Source organism: Thunnus thynnus, chromosome 11 (assembly GCF_963924715.1).
Source record: "Thunnus thynnus chromosome 11, fThuThy2.1, whole genome shotgun sequence".
In the NCBI taxonomy this organism is placed as follows: Eukaryota; Metazoa; Chordata; class Actinopteri; order Scombriformes; family Scombridae; genus Thunnus; species Thunnus thynnus.
The window spans coordinates 30,028,424-30,036,321 of NC_089527.1; positions in this window are offsets into that span (position 1 = coordinate 30,028,424).

Below are 7,898 nucleotides of genomic sequence, written 5' to 3' on the forward strand. Positions count from 1 at the left end.
AGAAATTATGCTTCGTTTACTAATTAATTCAAGTTAAAAAGTTGTAGGCCAAGTAATAAGTAGATAAGTATTTTTTTAAAAATCATACTAATTGTGCCTAACTGATTTACATTTTATATTAAAGGTACTATATGTAAGAATCAGAAATTCCTTCGCATTAATGACACATCCTGTTGCTCAAGCACGTGCTCACACTCCTTCAGCGCAAGCAGCTAAAACCACATGCTTTGCAGTAATGTTATAGCCAGCTCAGCTGCCAGTCATTTATTGATGTTAGCAGACTCTATTTCTAAGCTAACGTTAGCTAGTGTTGCTCCCTGTTGATGCTGTAGTGAGAGGCAAGGGAGCGTGCATAAACATCACATCCCTTGGGTTTTCCCAGCAAAACCATCCTGAGTCTACATAGAAATCAGTCTACAGGCTGTTATAGGCAACTGAGAAAATCAGGGAAGGTCTCATTTCATTACTTATTCACATTCTCTTGATAATTTTAGTTAATTTTTTAATGTTTTAAACTAAATTCTTACATAATTCTTACATATAGCACCTTTAACAAGCAAATATATTACCTTCAAGATATTGAAATTTCCATCACAGATCAAGATCCATACTGAACCATCATGTGTGAGAAACTGTGTTCAAACTGAACTCAATCTGTGGAGGACTAGTATGAAAAAGATTTCACTTGCAAAGACCATGTCACAGCAATTAGCAATTAAAGGATTATAAAAAATGCAGAGATATATTTTGGATGTTAAAGATGGACATAGGAGGGGAAATGAATGTCATACAGTTAGGCTGGTCTGGGAGAGATAAATAGGAGCCAAAACTAAGAGAGGATAGGTTAATCATGTATAAGTAGGCTTGACCGTTGGTTGGGGGTGCTGTTGAGGCACAGCCTCAACAAAACCTGTGGAGGTTTTGACCATTAGTGGTGCTATGGAGCAATGATCGTGTGTTGGTTTTGTTTGTATCTTGTGCTTTACACAAAGATTTCACTCTTTTCCACTGATTGACAACTGATGTAGGTAACTCACTAAGAAACACAGCAATGCACCTGGAAAAGACAGGAAAGAAGAAGACATTGCAAGCAAACATGGATGTAAACGATGCAGGTTTCAAAATATTCAAAAAATGGGCTTGAGAAATGTTGAACGAGGAAGGAAACTAATTCAACACTTTTGTTACAACTCAAGGATGTAAACGTAACTGTGTTTTTCACATACAGAACTCCCTACATTTTTAAAGAAATCCAACTGTGATTTCCTTAAAATTTGCAGAAATTTCTGTATGCTGACTTTGGGGGTCCTATAAGCAAGCTTTTTCAGCTCCACTTAAGAATATATTGACAAAGTTAAGTGAAGAAAATGTTGTGGCTCAGAAATTGTTTGAAACTGTTAAGGTACTATAAAATGGTATTCCACCTATGTATTTGAACAACCCCCTTCATCTGCCTGTCAGGAATCCTGACAAATGTGTCAGGTGGAGTTTGGGGTGAATAAAAAGAAAAAAAGGTGTGCCAAAATAGCTTTGGAGTTTGGTGACCAGTGTTGGTCCCAACAAAATCAGCTTGGTTGACATAGCACTTAAGTATTGATCTTGTGAAGAGTACATGTGTGGAGCAGGTGTGCCTGCAGGGGTGTCACAGCCAGTAACAGTGATGTCAGGGTATTTGATCATACAGAGTAGTATTATAACTCAGCTCTGTGTTAATATTGTTCAAAACAGAGAACTCACCCGTCTAATGTTATTCTACTCCTTCCGTATAGGCAACAGCCCCCTCAGGTCACATGAAAATCTCGTAAAAACACTTTCTTGCTTTAAAAAAATGTAAATCTGAGCTCAAAGGTTTCCCCCCCAGCTCTGGCTTCCTCTTCTGTGGAGACTTGAGCACATGTTGCAATTTCCTTTTCATGGATCTTTTCATGGATGGAGCCAGCATGTGTCCTAATCTGTTGAGCAATAACTGGGAGGAGAGCAACATGAATCCTGCTGTTCAGATGATTCACACCATAAACATTTTTTCTACACAGCTTTTGTAGCATTTTTAAAGGGCACAGGGAGAAACATGCTTATACAAACTGCTCTGTGTCTCATCCTATCTTGGCACATTTCAGCACTAATACATTCCAATCTGCTGAGCACAGCTATGGCCCATTCTTCTGGTTTATATAATGGTGTCACTGGAGGCTCCATTTAAAACACTCATGTTGAGACCTCTTGTGGCTGCACAGTAAAGCACCTTGAGATCAAAATACCAGCAAATAAGCTGCAAAAAATCTCCATCATATTCTTAAAATGTCAGAAATTCTTTGTACACCTTTACCATAGACTTGTAAAATGAATACCAATGTAAGTTATAACTTCTTTAACCATGAAACATTTTTATGTAAATGATTCCTGTGCTATTTCTAAATGTGTTTAAATTTATAAATTATAATGATCTTTATTGTGCCTCTTTATCTGTGTATGATTTTATTTACTAATCACTTTGTGGTGCTGCTTTTTATCGTACCTTGTTTTTATATACTGTGGGCTAAACTAGAAAAGTTATATATGGGTAACAGGTATATCTCTTCAAATTTGAGACTCCAAATTACCCTTTAGTCTGAATGTGTTTGGCCCAGTCCCAACATCTGTACTAAGCCAATAATCAACTTCAGTTTATTTAAAGTGCATATCAACCAAAAGGTCTCTGTACATTTTATAAGTTAAAAAAACAAAAAAACAAAACATGACTTCACATGTAAAGGTACACACATGTGCACACAGGCAATAATGTAATAATATATAATAATACAGGATTGAGGTAAGGAATTTAAAAAGAGAGATCATATAACCGGAACAGAGCCAAAGAGGAAAATAGTGATTTGATTTCCCAGCTGGTGAAATTAGGAGAGGCCATAGCATACAGAGAAAAGATGTGTATTCAGCCTGGATTTGAAAGTCTCAACACAGCTTGCCTCCTGAATGTGCAGTGGTAGTTTATTCTAAAGAAGGGGAGCTCGGTGGGCAAAGGCTCAACCACCAAAAGATTTTTTGTTAAATCAAGGACCAGTCAAGTAAGCAGCATCAAGAGAATGTAAAGGACATGATGGAGTTTACAGAGTAATAAGGCTGGAGATACACGAAGGAGCAAAACCATTGAAAGGAGTAAAAAGGAGTAAAAAGGAGGTTTTTGACATCAGCTCTCGTTTGAATTAGTAGCCAACAACATCAGGAAAGGTGTTCTATGATCCAGTTTCTTAGATCTTGTGAGGACTCTAGCAGACCAATTGGAGACCTTTTGTTGCTGTCACAGGTAAGTCGGATAAAAGTGCATTACGGTAGTCAATTCCGGGTGGTTATAAAGGCATGTACAAGGATTTCATTATCTGAATTGGATAAAATGGGGCATATTTTGGCTAAGTTACAAAGGTGATAGAAGGCAGTTCTTGTACTTGCTGTGTGGCTCAAAGGTAACAGGGATCAAATAATATTCCTCAGTGGTGGAAAGTAACTCAGTATATTTACTCAAGTACTGTACTTCAGTACAATTTTGAGATATTCGTACTTTACTTGAGTATTTCCATTTAATGATACTTTATACTTCCACTCCACTACATTTCAGAGGGAAATATTGTACTTTCTACTCCACAATGTTTATATGACAGCTTTAGTTACTTTTCACAAGAAGATTTGATACCATGGATAGAACAAGTTTTTTAAAATACAACACATTGTTAAAGATTTCCAACTTTTTTGGCTTTTGATGTCTTAAAAAGAGCAGTGTGTGTAGTTGTGGTCACGTTTTAGATGTCTATAAGCTGCACCACATAGTGATTTTTCCCTTTAAACTTCTCACATGGTTTAATTCCAATTAATGTTCAAATGATCAAATATTTCACCAAAAATCAAAGATTAGACAAAAATTCCAAAAACTGAAAACAGATTTGTGTATCAGAACTTTGTTTTTTCTTCTTTCCTCTCCCATTAATCATCTCACGACCCCTCAGATTTATCTGGTGACCCTTTGGAGGGACCCAACCCGAAGGTTGGGAACCTCGGGACTAAACTAGCTAACTGTACAAAAGTAGTATAAACATATTAAAAGTTAAATGCTGCTTACACATTGATGCATCAGTATTAATAATCTAATGATGTCATACTGTATATAATAATATATCAGATGAGGCAAGTACTTCTACTTTAATACTTTAAGTACATTTTGCTGCTACTACTTATGTATTTTTACTTAAGTAGATTTTTTCATGCAAGACTTTAACTTGGAATATTTTTACATTGCTGTATTGGTATTTTTACTTGAGTAAAGGATCTGATCTGAATACTTCTTCCACCACTGCTATTCCTGGAGTCTACTTGGACCAAGAAGCAACATTTCAGTCTTGTGTGCATTCCAGAGACAGACCTCTGACAAGCATTTCTCTAGTTTTACAAGCCAGGAGGAATTATTAGCCTCTTTCACACATAGTCACTGGTAAATTACTGGGATATACTTTTAGGAACTGCTAGTGATTTTCACTATTCACACATGCAGCTGCATCCAGGAACATTTCCGTCTTGCACCTTTTCACACATGCCATGGCAACACCGGAATAGATGAGCAGGGGACAGTCCAGCAGGTGGCAGTAATGCAACACTTTTGGATGCCAACTGCCATAAAACTCAACAGAAGAAGACGGCGAACCTCACGAAACTCACTCACTCAAACTTTCAAACTAGGTAGTCCTGATCAAATATGAATGAAGAATATGTTACTGCATTGCCCATTTCTTGCCTCAAATGCCTCCAGAAACATATTTTAGTGTACTGTTTAACTGTAATATGAGAAAGTTTGTGACACGAGCGCCGTGTTGAAAACAAATGAGCCAAAACCAAGCACTGCCCAACTCGCAGTATGTCACCCACACATCAAGTCTTGTGATTGGTTTGCTGGCTCCATGTGAAAGCATCTTTCATCAGATGGACGTAACCTTTTATGTGCTTGTCCCTGAAATGTTACTGCTTTCATTCACAACACAGCTGTACCAGCATTTTCCCTGAAATGTTACTAGTTCTTGAGGTGGGAAATTGGCGGTACAGATTTCCCTGAATATTAGGCCCTGCTCCCATTCACACATGACCCCATGCAGGAAATGTTCCTGAAAATTTCAGGGATAGACTGCATGTGTGAAAGGGGCTTTTGACTGTTACAGAAGGATAGATGTGTGTCATCAGCATAGCGGCAATAAATTAGGTTGTGTTTTTTGAAACTGCGACTCAGGGGCAGCAAGTAAACATACAGCAAATGTGGACTAAGAACTGATCCCTGTGGAATGTCGTATTTGACCTTAAAGGAGAAAGATATAGTATTATTGTATGCAACACTTTGTGTTCTATTTTTCAGGTATGAATGAAACCAGGAAATGCCAGCCCCATGAGACCAATAAAGTTCTCAAGACGTTTTAAGAAGGTGTTGTGGTACACAGTGTCAAAGGCAGCACTTAATTTAGCAGCAAGACAGATGTAAAATCAGATTCCGTTGCAGTTAATAGGTTGTTCGGTAGAGTGTTTGAATCTGAAACCAGACTGAAACTCTTCTAGCAGTTAAGACATAAAGGGGAGATTTGAAATCAGTCTGCAATTGTTTATAGTTTGTGGGTCAAGGTGGGTCTTTTTAATAAGGGCGTAATCAAGGTTGTTTTTAAAGCAGTGGGAATGATGCCAGAACTGATGCATTCATTGATGGTGTAGAGATGAGGGCTTCCTACCGCAGTGAGCAGTCATTTTATGAGGTTACCAGGAATGGGATTCAGACCACATGTAGTTGGTTTGACGCGATTTGATAGAGTGTGTTCAAATTAACTGAATCAAAATGTAAAAAGTGGCTGATGGTTTGGTAATTAGCATATACAAAGTATAACTTTTAACGTTATCAAATGAAGAGAGATGTCGTCCCCTCATCTCTCTCATGGCAGGGGGTTGTACAGGTCTGACCATGACATGCAGTAGCAGAGCCCTTGTTCTTGTTTATTCCAAGTTTGTTAAAACATGTTGTGTTGCCAAATTGCACCAAATTCAACACTGCACTCCCTTGTGTCCCCAGCAATACACACACCAAGTGTGAAGTAGACTGGATGAACAGTTCTCAAGATATGCAAAGGACAAACTTACACACATACATGCATACATACATACATACAAACAAATACAGACAGACAGATATTCCTTGCTTTATACAGAGAGATGAAGAGGGCAAGAGAGATCAGAGGAGAGGGACACAGCCTTACCAGTAATATCTTTCTTAATTAGTTTAATCTTTTCAACGAAAAAGCTGTTAAAAACCTCAGCTGTGAAGCAGAAAACAGTGTGGGTGGGGTTGTTTTAGTGAGCTTATCAATAGTATTAAATGAAAATGTAGGGTTGTTTCCATTGTTAGTAATCAGATCAGAGTAATAATTGGATTGAGCTTGCCGGAGGACATACAGTATTTGTACTTATGCAATGATTCGTTCTAATAATGAGTTTATAGTGACCTCATTTTATATTGTACTGGTTCCATAGTAGCCCAAATATAAGATGACGTTTCTTTTCTGGAAATCACACCTGAGAAAGTGGAGTGTTCTTATGTTTGTGGAGTAGAAATTGTTATTACACATTCCAGTCTCATGCCCCTCATCCTTTCATTTCTGAAAAATTAATTGCTACAAAGCCAAAAACAGGCCTGTTTTATCTTAGCGCAAGAAATATCATACTTGCCATTTGTTTGTTTAGCCAGTTTAACATTGTTATTTGTAACATTGCTTTCACATAATGTCACGGGTTTTGTTTGCATTTAGCATTGTTTTGTTATATCTACATCTGCTTTTCTGGTTTAATCAAGACAGACTAGTATTATTTAAGTTCACTTATTGTTTGTTGATTTAAGTCCTGAGTTTCATAGTTATATATGAGTTATATATTAGCTTGCTTTATTACTCACCATAGCTACCATGCTTCCCATGAGATAAAAGAGGGAGACACCCAAGCTCTCGCTGACATCACCAGTGATGTCATGGGTTGGACCAAGTAAGGGGGGATTTATGGTATGGCGTAAGGTGAAGACTATATGCTGTGGATGATGTGTTCGTATAAACAATGTTAACTGATACAAGTAACATTATTGTTTACCTGTTATAGGTGTGGGAGACTGAAACACCCCTGTGAGAAATATGGTTCTGCCTAGACAAATTGGTGGGCCTATTTAAGGGGAGAGTTGTTGGTTTGAGGAAGAGCAAAAAGAAAAGAGGATGTCCGTGTAGCTAAGTGCACATGATCCTGCCTTCGACTGTTGAGTTGAGTTCCCTAAGTTGAGCTTGTTAAGATTAATTTGATTTGTTTGTTTTCATTTCATTTTTTGAGACAGTTGTTTTGGTTACACTGGTCAGAATTAATCACCTTTATTTTAGTTATTAAACAAGTCATTGAGTCTGCCTCCTATCACCTTTCTTGATGCTCTGGATAAACTTCTTCACACTGATTTATTGTATTTAAAGATTCTCTATTCTGCAAATCCACCTACCTTGTTTTATTCATATTGCTTCTTATTTTCAAAGCGTTGCAAAAAGGGGGTTCATGTTTTAAGAAACGTTATCCTTTTTGAAAATATTTTTTCATCAAATCAAATGTAACAACACACAGTGCTTCATGCAGAAATTACTGTATGAAAAAGAAACTAGAGATAAAAATTATTAATCATTTCATAGAAGATTAAATGTAAAACATATGATAATCACAGCTAAACATTAATATATTGTAAATGAAGCCAAAATGTCATTAAAAGTAACAATAATACCAAAATGTATTAGATAAGATGAAATCTAATACATAAATCAAGGAAATAACAAAATACAGTAACTGAAGAAGCTGGCACTCTTAGG